The following is a 15,853-nucleotide window of genomic DNA, read 5'->3' as shown; positions in this document are numbered from 1 at the left end:
GAATATGAAAAGAAAGAGAGTTAGAGAAAAGATGATCTGGGGATCCTGAGGCAGAGAGAAGATGAACTTAGGAATTTAGTTGACTGTGAAAGCTTTTCTTTTCTTTTTGTCATAATGATTTGTTTTGACATTTTCTGAAGCCATTAATAGGGACAAATTGAAAAGAACTGATACAGGTGCTTTTGAATGGGGATGAGGTCCTCCATTCAATGGGCAAGGATATAAGACCGAGTAACTCAAACTCTAAGACTGTGTATGTCTGTGAATCTGATAGGGTCAGGGGAGGGATGGTTGATCCAGATCATACTTCTGTAGATGTTGCTGGGAATAGGGAGAGTGTTTCTTAGAGGCCATGAGTACTTTAGTTGTGAATCATTCTGGGAAGAAGTCATCTTTGGTAGAAGAGAACAAGGGTAGGACACCTGGCTGATTTCTGTAAAGCCAAGTCACTGTGGCCTGAGTTACAGGATGCTGTATCTCTTTCCACTGTGAAGGAATCTTCAGCCACATTTTCATACACATTCAGACACCAGGTCTCTGTGGCCCTCTGTGGTTCTCAGTGAAAGAGCCTATCAAGACGGGAAGAAAGGAAACAGAGTAGAGCAGAAGGGTGATGAGCATAGAGTCACCATAGAGTTTTGACCAGGTAAATGGGGACTACGTAATGGTCACTCGCTGTGGGAGAGTAAATAAAAGTCAACAAAAGAAGAGAAGCAGGAAAGGTCAGGGTTTGCTCTTGAAGCACAACCTTGGGGATGACTCAAGAATAACTCCTGGTGACATTAGACATGGCCAGCTTTCAACCCATAAAAGGTGGAAGGTGCTGCCACCACTGTAGCTCCTGTTGAACAGCCATGGGCTGGGGACAAGATGAGCCCACTCTAGTACCTTCACACATATAGCTTTAGTGTTCTCAGGTTCCTTATAGATTCACTCATTTTTTTCATGAAAAGACAGGATTTATCTGTAAATCATATTAAATCCTGGGTTAGGAAAGGTAGAATACAGCCATCTATACAGAAAAATTTGAAGAAAATAGAATTAAAAAAAAAAAAAAAAGCTAAAGGCCGAGTGGTTTCTCTAATGTGCAGATACTAATTCACAATGAGGCGGGGACACTAGAGAAAAATAGTGCTACCTTAGATTAGGTAGAGGGAAATGAAGGGAGAGGGTGGGAGGGAGTGTGGGGATAGGAAAGATAGTAGAATGAAACAGACATTATTACTGTATGTATATATGTGACTGCATGACCAATATGATTCTACAACATGTGCACTCAGAAAAATGAGAAATTATATCCCATCCATGTATATCAAAGTGCATAAATGCATTCTACTGTCATGTATAACTAATCAAAACAAATAAAATAAATAAATCTTTTTTTTAAGAAAAAGGGAGTAATTGAACCCTCATCCTTTTTTTTTTTTTTTAGGTAAAATATAAAACCTATGAGACCAGTTAACCAAGATGCTGGAGATGAAGAGATGGGAGAGATCTGAACACATTTACAGAGGGCCAGGGAGGCATTTTATTAAAAAAAAAATTATAGATAGCCTTTTATCATGGGTGATACAGTGATTGGATCATTTTATTTAATGTTGATTTGACTTATTTTCTGCTTATTACATATTTTTAAAATTAAAGCTAGTTTTCTTGGAAGGGAATTTCAAAGACAAATTTGGAGAAACAAGACTATTTGAAAAATCAGAAAGACCATTTATTTTTTTATTTTTATTTTTTGTAGCAGGCATTGAACCCAGAGGTACTTAACAGCTAAGCCACATCTTCAGCCCTTTTTATTTTTTATTATGAGACAGGTTCTTACTAAGTTGCTTAGGGCCTCCCTAAGTTGCTGAGGCTGGCTTTGAACTTATAGTCCTCTTGCCCCAGCCTCCCAAGCAGCTGGGATTACAGGTGTGCACCACCGTGCCCAGCATGACCAACATGTTTTAAGTGAGTATGTGGGAAAAGGATATGATCCATTCAAGGGGCAAAGTGCACCTGGTGGAGATGAAAAGGAGGAAACTTGAGGGAAAACAAAATTGCAATAATATAGCATTCATAAAATATTAATAAACAACATCTATACCATAGCTTGTATTGTTGAGCAGAGAAGCTTTAATGTATAATACAAAACTAGACTTTTTAAATAAAAAACATTATCAAGATGCAACTAATGCCATAAAATATTCAAAGAAATAAAAAAATTATTTTCAATTTTGCTATCATTAATATTATAATTTTAGCAAACTTTTGACCCGTGTATACAGTTTCTCAGGAAAATATCATAATTTTCTCCATGTGTTAAAGCAACCAATTTCTTTTGTACTCCAAAGAAAATTCCTCCTATTTCTTGATCATCAGTGCTTTATATTTCCATGTCACTTGGCACTTAATTACAATAGTTTGTTTTAGAGTCAGTGTCTCCTCTGAAGACCCCTATTTTTGTGTTTTATGGTCAATGAGTATTTAGTAAACCCAGGCCAAATGAAGGCAGAAAGACACTTTCTTATTCAAAGTGTTCTTCATGAATTTCAGTTTCAGGAATGCATCAATTGTGAAAGCTTTATTTGCACACATGTACTAAAGTAGAATTACCTTTCTTCCCCTTCAACTTCAATATTTGATAGCCCTGTGAGTCAAGCTGAAAATAAATAACCCCAACGGTGAGCTTTGATTGACATCGCCCATCTATTCTGTGCAAAGTTCTGTGCTCAGCGTGGGGATGGTTGAATCAATAGAACACTGAGGCCTCAAACCCGTCTTGAGATGTTTGAATGCCCAAATGGAAATGTTGACCTTTTCTTGTGGGAGACTCAGTGCTCCATTTAATGAAGTTGCAGCTGCAAAGAAAAGTGCATGGTCAGCTGGAATCAGAAAATAATTTTGTCCTGATTGGATGTTGATGGTTCCTGACATCAAATCCCCTTCCCCATCCTGTTACTCCAGGTCCTCATTAGAGAGCATAACCTTGCCTGGCCTGGTGTCTCACTCTTCTCTCAAGCAAAGCCAAGAGAAATGAGATTTCAGGAAAACCTGCTAAGGGACAAGTTACCTATCCATTCTTTCAGAAACTCAAAGGTCAATCAAACAAGATATTAAACAGTATAAGCTGAGAGGTTGTACAGGAGATCAATGAATGAGGATTTAAAAATCCTGGCTTCGCTCCACTTTCCCAGAAATAGAAAAGGTGACACTGTTATTATAAATGGATGTTGAGGGTACAGCTTCCTTTGGATTGAGGGTCCAGGGATATTTCTGCAAGAGCTTTGACAGTTGAGAGAAAAACAAGATTTTCTTGATATCCCCAGTTATGAAGAATGTGGTTCCTTGAAAAAAACAACCATACTTTGGGTTCCTAACTATGAGGATGCCAATTTCTCTGTGTTACTTGTCACTGAGTGGGAGTGATAGTCCCTCCAAATTCTTGGAACTAGTTGAGTAAAGAGATAAGCCCTTTTCTCTTTGACTTCCGAGTACTCAAGTAATACCCTAAAGTCATAAATTGTAAGGAAGTTGGATCTAAAGGAATTCTGTTTTGTTTATCTTGTTTTAACTGGTCAGACAAGAGGCATCTGATAATAAACCCAGACACAGTTGAAAGAAGAGTTGAAAGAAGAGACCTGAGCTTTGCATCTTCAAAGGGGTTCAGACGTGTGTTCTGACAGATCTCTCTGGAACATTATCAAGATACAAAAGGTGCCAATAGTCAAGGCAGTGACTTGAGTGTCCTATAAGGCCAACTTCAATCCCCAAAGTCTGAAATATAATTTCATCATTTAAAATATGGGGATTTTAAAGGGGGATTTAGAAACATCCCTCCCTCACAGAATGTGCCCAGGGGTTGAGTGTGACAAGGTACCTCCCCTGCACTAGGAGTTCAGTTGAAGTTAATTCTCTTCTTGAACCGATTATCTCTTATATAAGCAGCACTGAGGCTAGAGTTCTGGGTAAAATTTATGCACATATCAAGCTCAACGATATCCACTTGAAATGGCTGAGGGAAGAGAAATTTTAAATAAGTATGCATGCTTACAGTGGTGATATGATACATTTAAAAGCAATATTTTTTTACTGAACAGGGTTAAAGTCTGGATGCCCAACATGACAGCCCTAAATAATCACCTTGGTCCTTTTCTTGTTCCCAAGGCCAGACTGTGCACCCAAATTCAGCATGGCGCTTCTTGCTTTGTTTGAAGGTGAAGTCTAAATTCAATGCTGGACATTGATTTGCTATTTTTCTGGGTACTTAGTGCCACTGTCAGGAAGTAGAAATAAAAATCTTAGGATCTTCTCATAATTCTCAAACCTGGACCTGTGATTGGCAAGAAACTTATTGCTAAAAGGAAAGTAAAAGAATTAGGTCCTGAGAAGAGAGAAATGGGGTCATTGTCCTTTGCTTTGATCCGTAAGAGATGGCTGTGAGTATTAGGAAATTTCAATGCATCCAAAAATATGATTAAAATATTTTTGGTTTACAAATTAATTTACACATTTTATTTAATCCTTAGCAAAAGATCAAAAGGAAATATCATGCAATAAATTAGAATTTTATAAAATATATTTGAGCATATGTCAAATAATATCTTAAAGAATTAGGGAATGCCAGCTCTTTTGGATATAAAACGATATTATGTGGCAGCAGGATTTAACTCAGCATGTTACTTGCACAAAACTAGACAGGTGGATCAATGAGACAGAAGGGAAAACCTGTATGTGCACTTGCTCATGTGACTTGAAGGGAAGGGGCCAGTGTATAAACAGTTTTTGCAAAATTACCTAATCTTTGAAGAGTGAAAATTTCAGTAGCTCCTTTGCATCTACAAACTGGTATAAATCCTTGTTGGATAAAAAACTTATATACACACTCACATATCAAAATAGAATTAACACTTTATGAGATCATTGGAAGAAAAAATACTTACAAGTTTTGAAGTGATAAATTTTTAAATTCAACCGTTTTATCTTTCATTACATGAAATCTATCTTCATAGTAAAGAGGAACAAAAACAATAAAAAAAGCAGACAGGAAAAATGCTTAAAGTTTTCATTAAAGTGATCATGTCTAAGTTATTTATAGGATTTATATGTATTCATAATAATATTATTGCAGATGATAATAGATACATTTGTAAAGTAATTTTTCCAAGTAAGGGAGAATAGGTAGCGATCATAAATGAAGAAGTAGATAGAATATTTATACCTGCTATAGTCACCAAAGTCAGAAAAATGGAATAATTTAATGAAGTAAATTGTTACGTATCAGGGATAATGAAAAGCAGTAGGAGCCTTTTGGAAAGTAATATAGGAACCATCAAGAGTCATAAAAATATTCAATCCTTTGAAGCTCTAATCAAAAAAATTAATATCAAGGAAGATAGTCAATGGATTAAAATTCAAAAAGCCCCAGATGTTCTTTGGAGCATGGTTTGAAATGTATAAAGGAAAATAGGGGAGGGAGTGGAGACAAAGAAAGAATATTGCTACATTTGGAAGTAGGATTAGCTCCAGGCCTGGAATGTATTTGCATGGGGTGTACTCCAGGGGAGGCATTTATTGATAGCACCTACTCTCAGAGATGTTGGCTTTGGTTTCTGGAGACAGGCTTTGGCATTTAAATGCTATAACCTAAGTATTTTCAGCCCTGGCTACATAGTAGTATCAACTAGGAGAGGTGAAACAAAATCCTGATGACTGCGGTAGATGCAAGCCTCAACCAATAAAATAGGAATTTCTTGGAGATGAAACCCAGCCTTTAATACCTTCTAAAAGCACCCAAGTGATTCTAATGTGCAGCCAAGATTGACAGGCTTATATCAAAAATGCATTTGAAATATCAATAAGTTTCTTCTAGAATCTCAGGTATATAGAATATGACCCCCCCCTCCTTTCCTTCTCCCTGAACAAAAATAGACCCCAAAACAAGACTAACTTAGGTCCCAGTAAAATAGAATAAGAGCAAATATTTACTTTTGTGTTTATTTATATACTTGTATATTTACACTCTTAAATTTAAAACTATAGTTTATTATAAGTTTATAAAATTATATTATAAAATAATAATATATAATATAAATTTGTAATATCTTATTAGAGTGTCAATTTTGGTGTTTCAAAAGAACAGGAATGAAACACTCCAACTCACAGCTGAAAGAGACACCTATAAATTTTTTGGTGGAATTTTTAATTCTTTGATCTCTTCTGTATGAGTTCATATGGGTATTTTACACAATTAAGATTATGCTATCTATAAAGTTTTAGGAATATGTTTTCCTCATCACCATCTGTATTTTTATTTTCCACATTAATAAGAAACTCCAATAAATCACTTGAATTCTTTTTAGTTGGTTGGTAGATTTTTTAATTCTTAATTTTTTAAATGTGTGGGAAGGGATAATAAAATTGTCTGGGTTACATACAAATAATAATAATAATAATATTTAATCATACCTGCCCTCACAGAGGCTGTCAGGCTCAACTAAGATGATGCATGCAAATTCTTTAGCATAATCTCTGGCCTGTTGTAGCAGGTAAACAAATGTTTATTTTCAGTTACCTCTTTTCTTAACAAAATGTTCTTTTTTAAAATTTTCAGAATACATACAAACTAAAACTTTAGACATATAAATGTGATACCATGTGAAGTGTCAATACACGTATACATTATATAATGTTCTAAACAGGTTAAATGTATCTCTCTCATAAAACATTTATCATTTATGATGAAAACATTCAAAATTCTTTCTTCTATCTTTATGAAATATACAGCATATTATTGTTATCTCTAGTCACCCTACTGTGCAATAACACAACAGAATTTCTTGTTCTTATTTTATTGTAACTTAGTACCCATTCATAAGTCTTCCCCCATCCCTCTCTTCCCCTCTCCCCTCACCCTGTAGTAACCACTGTTTTATTCTCCTTTTCCGTTAGATCAACTATTAAAATGAGCTTTCTTCTTTTTTAAGAGTTATGTTTTGTTTCTGTTGTGTAATACCTCTATTTCTAATATTAAAAAGCATTAAAAATCACCTATGGCTTTACATCATCCTGAATGAAGTATGAGGTACATTTTTGTTATATAATTAGATAATTTTATTATGCAGATATACAAATATATATATTTGCTCTCCATAGGACAGATTGTACATGTTTTATAGTCTGATTTTCTGCTTAATAATACATATTAATATATTTTTAAGTTTTTACAAAATGTTAGTTGTTTTAGTCATCTTTTTTCACTGTTGTGCTCAAAAGACCCAACAAAAGTAATTTAAGAGGAGAAAATGTTTATTTGGTGCTCACAGTTTCAGAGGTCTCCATCCACAGATGGCAGATTATTGCTCTGGGCCAGAGGTGCAGAAGAACATCCTGGTATAAGGGCACGGCAGAGGAAAACAGCTCAGAACACAGCACCAGGAGGCAGAGAGAGAATGCTCACTCACCAGAGACGAAATAATCACCCCAAAAGCACACCCTCAAAGACCTACATCCTTCAGCTACATCCTACCTACGTATAATTACCACCCAGTTAATTCATTCAATTGGATTGATGCAATGATTAGGGTAATGCTTTCATAATCCAATCATTTCACCTCTGAACTCTCCTGCATTGTCTCACACATGAGCTTTTGGGGGACACCTCACATCTAAACCATAGTATCATTACTGGTTAAGTCATGTCCTTTTTGCTCCTAGGTAGTATATGCGAGTGTCTGTTCATTCACACTCTCACCAGCACTGGGTACCATGTCCCTTATTCATGTATTCTCTCACTCTTACTTGCCAATTTCAGAACCAAATCATATCTGCCATTAATTTTCGTGATTTTCAGGGACGCTGAGATTTAAAGGGATTGTTGACTAGTGTTTTTTTTTTTCTTTCATGCTCAGAGAATGTGCTTCTCCCAACCGGATCATGTTGCTTCATTGCTCACTTCTGTCTCTGTGTTGTTACCGGGATCTCAGGCTTTGTGCTCACGATGATGATAAGAACCAAAGGCTCTCAGTTGTACCTTCAGAAGAAGTGGCGATTGTTTGAAACTCACAGCGAAGCAGCAAGGAAGCCCGGGACAGCCAATTGTCTTATCCTCAGCTGGGTGTGGACCCTTCCACTCAGTGCTGCTGGTGAGCCAGGTTCCCTTGGGAAGAGAAAGCCTGTCTGATGCATTTCCTGTCTGGTAGCTGTGTGGGCACTGACTCAGCTCCTTCAGAGCTCCCCTGGGATCAGGATTCCTCCTGGCTTAGCTGCTCCCACTTGGAGGGGAGGAGCAACTAAGATGGGAGGACTGAGCTGTCTCCTGCTTCAGCTGGACCAGATAAGTCAGATGAGAATGAGACCAGGACTGCAGGATCCAACAAGGGTGAGTCCAAAAGAACATCCTCAGGAGCACTTAAATCGCACAGGGGAACACATCATTCTGCTGGAAGGACAGTTGGCTATTGCTTACTTTCACACACTTTGCAGTGTGTAATATGGGTTTTATATACATCACTATTTCATCTTTGCAATGGGTTGGTGAGAGTGGCATATTGCAGTCAACATTTAAGCATCATGAAACTGAGCTTGGAGCTCAGCTCTGTGTTCTGAATATGACTCTGATTCTATCTGCCTTTAACTGTCCCTTCACACCAAACCGTAGCAGGTTAGGGGCTCCATCAGGAATTGACTGGTATCTTCAATTTAGTGTCAGAGAGCACCTGCCTTCCTATCCTCTTACTCCTTGTGGATGGGAGCAGGGACATCTGAGGCCAGAAGTAGCAGATGACAGGATGGTTTAGGGCTGGGCTCTATGTTGCTTTAGTGGCTTGTCCAATAGAATCCTTTAGAAATGGGCCTTACCTGTCCACTCTATGGGGAATGGATGGCAGAGTAGCACATCTGACACTTTCCCCCTTTGAGCTTTATAGTATCTCGTGGTATGCTTTAAATAGGGTTTCTTACCAAATCTGCACCATTGGACAGGGGGCTCAGAACACTCAAAGCACAGCTGCTTAGCCACTTTCACAAGTTTGACTAGAACTGTTTCCCTCTGTCCCATCTTTCCAGGTGGTCTAGCTGAGATGGTGCCCACTCAGCCAAAATTAAAAAAAAAATTCAAAAGGACAGGACTAAGAAGACAGTTTTCACTGATTTTGATATAACTCTCCTATATACATATATGAACATGCCTTGGTGAATCTCTACATCATGTACAAGACTGGGATCCTAGTTAGAATAAGACATACTCTATGTTTGTATAAGTATGTCAAAATATATTCTACTGTCATGTAGAACTAAGAGGAACAAATTAAAAAATCAGGATCAAAGCACATTTAGTTGTTTGGTTTAAACTACCTGCTGCTACAACTTATTTTCTTAAACAAACAAACAAACTTCCAAAATCCATCAATCAATCTTTGTCTTTCTTATTTCATTTTCCATACATAAGAAAGTATGTTCTAGGTCTGTTTTTTTTTTTTTTTTTTTTTTTTTTTTTTTTAGGGGGAGTTTTAAGTATCCTGAGCATCCCTGTGCTATATAAACTATCCTGTTGTGTTGAAGTTTGCTCATCTACTTGCCTGTATCTTCCAATAAACTGGGAACCCCTTAGGGCAGAAACCACTTTGATCATTTGAACTTTAATATCTCACCCAGTGCCTAACGTGTAAATAAATAATGACTGAAGGGAGAATGAATGAATGAAGAAACATTGATTATAGTTCCAGGCCGCTGACAATATAGTTAAGGGTCAACATTTTCTCCTCTGACAAATAAGTAATCTCAGTTAGGCAAAAGTTCTGAGAAGGTGACACTTAGGAGGGACCTTTAAGAAATTCTATGATGTCTTTTTATAGATGGATATCCAGAATGACAAGGAGAAGCATCTAAAGTCATTTGGTGCATCAGAGTAATAGGAGAGATAGGTGAACAGATAGATGATGGGACTTAATGCCTCTATATATCCTAATCAACACATAGGTATGCCTATAAACACACTCTGTCCTTATATACAAGTGTGTGTGCACTTGAGTGTGTTTAAACAAACAAACAAGCACAGGTTCATACGAATCTTCTAGAATACTCACTGAATGCTTCCTGACTTCTCTCCTCCCTCCCTCCCAAGGTGCATTGGCTCACTTCTGAGGATCACTGATTGCAGAGACTTAGCTCTGAGGATAGCAGGCCAGTCAGAAGCCCTTTTTGATCACAGTAGCTGAAATTGACCAAGCCCAGGCCAAGGTGTGAAGAGAAGGCTTCTGATTAGAGAGACAGTCAGGAAGTGACATCCAGGAGGCATTCTTCTTTGGGAGTAGCTTGTACCTGAGCTGGTCCGTGACAGTGCAGTACCTGGCTTGAGGAACACTCTTTGAGAGTCCAGAGAAACTTCCTTAGTGAGGAACTGACATAGAGACTATTGTTGCCAGTTATTAAACTTAGAACTGCAACATATCAAAAAGCCCTGTGATTTGCGGTGCTGCTGTGTACAGCACACCACCCCCTTCCCAAGTAGGCAGACCCAGAGGCTGGCGACACAAGCCAGTCCTTCCGCTGATAAATGAAGTCATACATTCCACAGCAAATCCCCAGATGCGTTCAGTCTGTTATCTGTGGATTCTTCCTCTGGTCTCCAGCCTCCCCTTTCACACCATCTGTCTTATCTCTTGTTTGTCTTCCAGTACTACAAAACGATCTTTTGCTCTCTGCCTGGCCTTTGCAGGCCAACACGCTGCCCCCAGAGGAAACCAGGCCTCATGCTTCTGGGCAGATGTCCTGATGTTTCTGACCTTGACCTCATTCCTCTCAAGCAGGGCTTTCTGGCAGCCTTAGCCAGGCTCTTATCTCTCCTATCAGTACAAGGGTGTCAGAGTGTCCCAGGGAAACATTAATCAAGGGCCCCATCCTGACATCAGCTCTTTAGAAGCTCTCGGGTGCCTTGAGTGCTTCTGGAGGTCTGGGCAGACCACACTGGGCCGCTTTTATCCACTGACTCTCGTCCCTGGGCAGCCAGCTGATTGGTGGCAAAATGGAAAATTAAACATTTATGCATGGAAGACCAGAAAAGCACAGGAAGAGTTTAAGTGCATGCGTTTGCAGGAGAAGCATTATCCTTATCGGCACGGTGATTCCTCTGAACACCATTTGTCTCATCACTACAGGGCTCATGAAAGTCTCCTCCTGGGACATCTGTCTTTGGACTGACACACCTTTTGGGGCCATTGAGCTGCTTTTCCATACAAACCATAGTGAAAGACATGTGATTACTTTCAGCTCCTTCCAGGTTTGTCCAAGTAATGACCTCTCAGGTTTATTTCCTGAAGTCTGCTCCCACCCTACCTCCCAGATGCATCCTTTTCCAAGAAATAGTCCAGAACCTTCTACTTGACTTCAGAGAAGACTTGGGAGTACCAGGGGAAGGAGGATGATGTCCACATTGTACTACTGAATGTATTTCATGATCAAAAGAAGTAATGTTCTTTCTAGGCCAGGTTAGAACTGCAAGAGATAACCCTCATCTCAACAGAAGTTAAGAACGTTCTAACAGTTGTTGACCAGCAAATTATATGCACTGTCTTGGGAGGTGACAGGATCCCCTGCATCTGGATTTTTTTTAATGCTAGAAAACTGTCTTAGTAATGATGGAAAGGGCCTTGTTTTGAGAATGGGAGCAGTTGTTTTTAAAAGCTCACCCAAAATCTAAGATTTTAGTAATTTCTTCTGTATTCTTGACCTTTCAAGCTTTTGCCTGATAATATTTTAAGATCAGTACTAAAAGGATTTGTTAGGCTTGGATCTCCTACAAGTATGGAAGATGTGTCTTTAGGAAAAATCAGTATTTTTTTTTCTTGAATAAAGAACAAGGTTGAAACAGAGAGTTTAAGTTAAAATCTATGGGTTTTGATACCTAATTCCTCCAGTTTCCATATTAATTTTGGTTTTGAAAAGTTACCTGCAAACTTAAGTGGCAGCAGTGTTCTAAGTAGAGAAGTAAATGACCCTTAGTTTATAATACCTGGCAGCTGGCTAAGGGTACAAAGAACTCCTCTGTTGGAATTACGTTATTGCAGCAATTTGGTGGAGAATGAGAGTGACTTTGGATTCCTCAGTGGTTCCCCCCGACCTATATTTCTTTTTCTGTTTCTCTTTCCTTTTGTTTCCTTTCCTCCTTCCTTCCTTCCTCCCTTCCTTCCTTCCATCCTTTATATTATACTAGGCCACTGTCATAAATATGTGACACAAATGGAGATGCCGAGAGGACCTTAGGTTACTCAGCATGGCATCAGAAAGACCATTTAGAGAACAGGCAAGTTACTGGACAATCATTTTGATTTCAGAGCTGTAAGAGACAGTATGGTGGTTGAGCACAGGCATTGAGGTCTGGTCAAGATGAGTTTTAAATCTGGTTTGACCTTTATACCTCCGAATCTATTATCTCATTAATAAAAATGGAAGTAATTATCCACAACTTTGCTGTAAATCAATACCAGTAGATATTAGCGGATCTTAGAATAATACCAATTGACCATTGATCAGGGCAGGTAAGTACTGATTCATTATAAATTGTTGGGATAAAAAATAATGTGTTCATATTTTAGGCTATTGTAACAAAATACACAAAATACCTTGGAGGCAAAAGCTTATAAAATAAATTTATTTCTCGTAGTCCAAGGTCAAGACATCAACAAATTCTGTGTCTCGTAAAGGCCATTATCTTTTGTTTCATAGAAGGTAACTGCATCTTCTCTTGGTGGGAGGGGAAAACTAGGTCCTTCAGCCCTGATCCCATTCATGATTGGTTCCACCTTCACTGTATTGTCACTAACACGTCTAAATCCCAAATGCTTCTCCATAATCACCTCCTAAAGCCTTCACTTGTTTATGCAATCACATTGGGGATAAAGTTTCAAAATATGAATTTTAGGGAGCGAGACACATATTTAGATCACAATACTGTCTTAAAAAGAAAAGCTACAGATGATGTGTTTCAACTAAAGGGACCATTCATTCTGTAAATGTGCTATGATGTTGAACAATTTAAAAGGTGCTGATCTTAAGGAAGTGACATTCACAGACGTAGAACATGCTCACATTTTTAAGAAAAGCATATTTGGGAACTCCATGATTCTTAAAGGTAAACCTGGTGATCTGGTGACATAAGTAGGCTCAGAATATAAGGGATACAGGATTGAAAGAGTTTTCTTATTGATAGAATATGAATGTCATAGAGGTGAAAAGATGCTGAAGAGCTTTACCCTTTTTGGAGAAAGAGCTACCATTAAAAAGCTTAGTTTTACCATGGGGCCAAGTCACTTGATAGGTGCAGGGATCCTAGACAAGCAAATGAAATAAATATCAGTCATACACTGTACATGAGACACTTTGCTAGGGAGTTATACACGTTTCCTTGTGTCTTCACAACTCTGAGAAGGAGGTGGTGTTTTTGTGAAGCTTTTTTTTCTATTTTCAGGAAGTATCACATTTTAGAGCAAGGAATTTTTCTCAGAATTACTAGCTGTTTTTTGACATGTGCCTTCCTTTTATCTGTCTTGAAATACTTCCATTCAACTCCCTTGTGCTGATGTACTCAAGTTTGTTTATTCTAAACCCAGACCTCAGTGACTCCATAGTCTGTGATCTTATCTTCTTTTATCCTTTGCTTTTCAAGATAAACTTTATTATTCCTCTTATATATGAGTGCGTGCACATACATACAGACATTCTAGAACCAATCCCATTCCATCATAACCGTCAATTTGTGGGTCTTCCCATTCCCTGAGAGCATGAAAGGCAGTTTTAATCATGTTTGTGTACCACGCTGTAGGGCACAGTTTTTCCATCAAGGACATATTCAAATTGACGAATGAATGAATAAATACATGAATTTAAAAATAAATTCTGACTTCTCTCTGGATCTTTTCAGTTATGATAATCTTCAGTATTAGGCACAGACAATATTGGGTAAGGAATAGCAGAATGACAACATTCACCATTACACAGCAGAGTGGGATGATGTTCTTGATCATTTTCAGAATCTTCTTTGAAAGAAGCAAATGAATTCATGGGACGTTTTTCTGCCAACTTGTATCCATCATGAAAGAATCCATAATAATTTATAACATTTTCATCCCAGTCCTAACCAGTCATCTTAAAACACAATCAAATGTTTCTTGATGATAATCAGTGCATGCAAAGTGGGAAACCCAGTTTCTGCGACTCTGGCTTTCCTACAGGGTAAAGTTGCTATCACCCTTCTCGGAAACTACATTAAGAACATTATCTTGGGGTCCCCTGGAGACACACCCCCACTCACACACATGCATTATGAAGGGTTTGTTCCATTCTCATGTCAGATGGGCTGGTGGTCAGCCATTTCGGTCTTAATGAAAACTATCTCTTTGGTATGTGATCTCATATACAAATAGTTACTTATGTTGGGCTCTCCTCTACCTCAACCCATCAAACCACACTCCTTGGGGATTTCTCAATGGGCCTTAATATATCATGAGAAGCAGAAGTTGTCATGTGTCAAAGGAATTTCCCCTCCTTATGCTGTCTTCTGTCATAATATATAGACTTTCCCTTACTACATATCAAGTCACTGATACATATGATTACATTATCTTGGCATTTGTCTTTCTTGAAGGGATCTGAAACACATGATATATTTGGAAGAGATTTTTTTTTTAATGTCTGTGAATTTAAAAGCAGGGATGTGGATAACATAAAATAGCAGGGGTTTGGTTCCTTCTCTTCCTTTACTGAACTTTCTAATCAAAGAGACCACAATGGATTTTCTGTTTTAGAATCACAAATGTATATCCTACAGGGCCATTTAAGGCATGTGTTATAAGTTTTGCAGTCTAGCTCAGTTATGTTATTCATTCTTAATTCTATCTCCAGCTCTACCAGTGCTCAGTACAGATGTTCAAAAAATAATAAGTGGTATTATCTCAGGTGTCAGTCAGGTCACTTTAAGGCTTGGTGACCTGGCCATGATTTTCAGCCACCCTGTACTTCACCTGACTTATATGCTCACCACTATTGGGTGACTATATTTGAAACCCATTATCCGCTCTTGTACTAGAGCTGAACTCTTTGAACTCATGATCCATTTTGCAGCGGAAAAGCTGTTGTATGTTCTTTGTCCCCTGCCCCATTTCCAGTCTTTTACCATGACTTTCCCTTCTCCTGGTTTATACACTGTCATGAAGAACTATCCACAGGCAAGGCAACACTAGACAATGTATTGAGCTTCTTTGAGCCTCTTTCCCTGTGAGATGCAAAGTTCACAACATCACATGAAGGTTGTTGCGTATGAATTCATGCAAACAAAGTGTGCTTATGAGCATTATAAACTTCTCTACACTGAAGAGACACCGATTGCCCAGCGGAGAGGCCAACCAGGGGGCATTATGAAGGAACAATGGAAGTCCAGACCAAGAAGCAGAAGCAGCAATTGATACACCTACTATGTACTGCATGTCAGATATGGGACTGAACTTTTCTACCTGAAGTGATACCTTTAATTTTGGGCAGAACTTTGAGTTGCAGGTATCCTCCTCTGTAGATGAAGACACTAAGTTTCAGAGAGGTGAAAACAAAATGAAACATTTTTTTTTTTTTCTGGCTAGGAGAACCAAGATTTGACCAAGGTTTATATGAAACAAAAGTCCTCGTCTGCATTAGGTTAGTGGCTTACAGAATGCTCTCATTTAGTCTACTTTGCTTTCAAATCATACAGCAAACCCATGAAGACCCATATTTAAAGGCTGATATAAATAGGGATTGTGTGATTTAAAGAGATAAAGAACTCCAAAGCAGGTTAAGTGGTCCATTCATGCAATGAAGCAACACACAGCCATTTTTAAAATGA

General features: G+C 38.2%; 2 long non-coding RNA genes across 2 annotated transcripts in view; one reads left to right on the top strand and one right to left on the bottom strand.

Moving 5' to 3' along the window:
• Positions 1–2,189: 2,189 nt before the first annotated feature.
• LOC124086692 (uncharacterized) lies at positions 2,190–7,420 on the bottom strand. Its single transcript, XR_006849881.2, has 3 exons — positions 7,306–7,420; positions 4,126–4,258; positions 2,190–2,843 (listed from the first exon to the last, which is right to left on the bottom strand). It is a non-coding gene; the product is annotated as an uncharacterized LOC124086692 (long non-coding RNA).
• Positions 7,421–8,194: 774 nt separating this feature from the next.
• LOC124086693 (uncharacterized) overlaps positions 8,195–15,853 on the top strand; it is a 78,671-nt gene continuing 71,012 nt past the window's right edge. The window contains exon 1 of the long non-coding RNA XR_006849884.2: positions 8,195–8,362. This is a non-coding gene — a long non-coding RNA (uncharacterized LOC124086693). The remainder of the gene's footprint in view (positions 8,363–15,853) is intronic.

Source organism: Marmota monax, unplaced genomic scaffold (genome assembly GCF_021218885.2).
Source record: "Marmota monax isolate L192 unplaced genomic scaffold, Marmota_monax_Labrador192_F-V1.1 WCK01_AAM20220418_F8-fsc00024, whole genome shotgun sequence".
Lineage (NCBI taxonomy): Eukaryota > Metazoa > Chordata > Mammalia > Rodentia > Sciuridae > Marmota > Marmota monax.
Note: the sequence above shows the minus strand (reverse complement) of the source record. Positions and strands in the feature narration are given on the sequence as shown.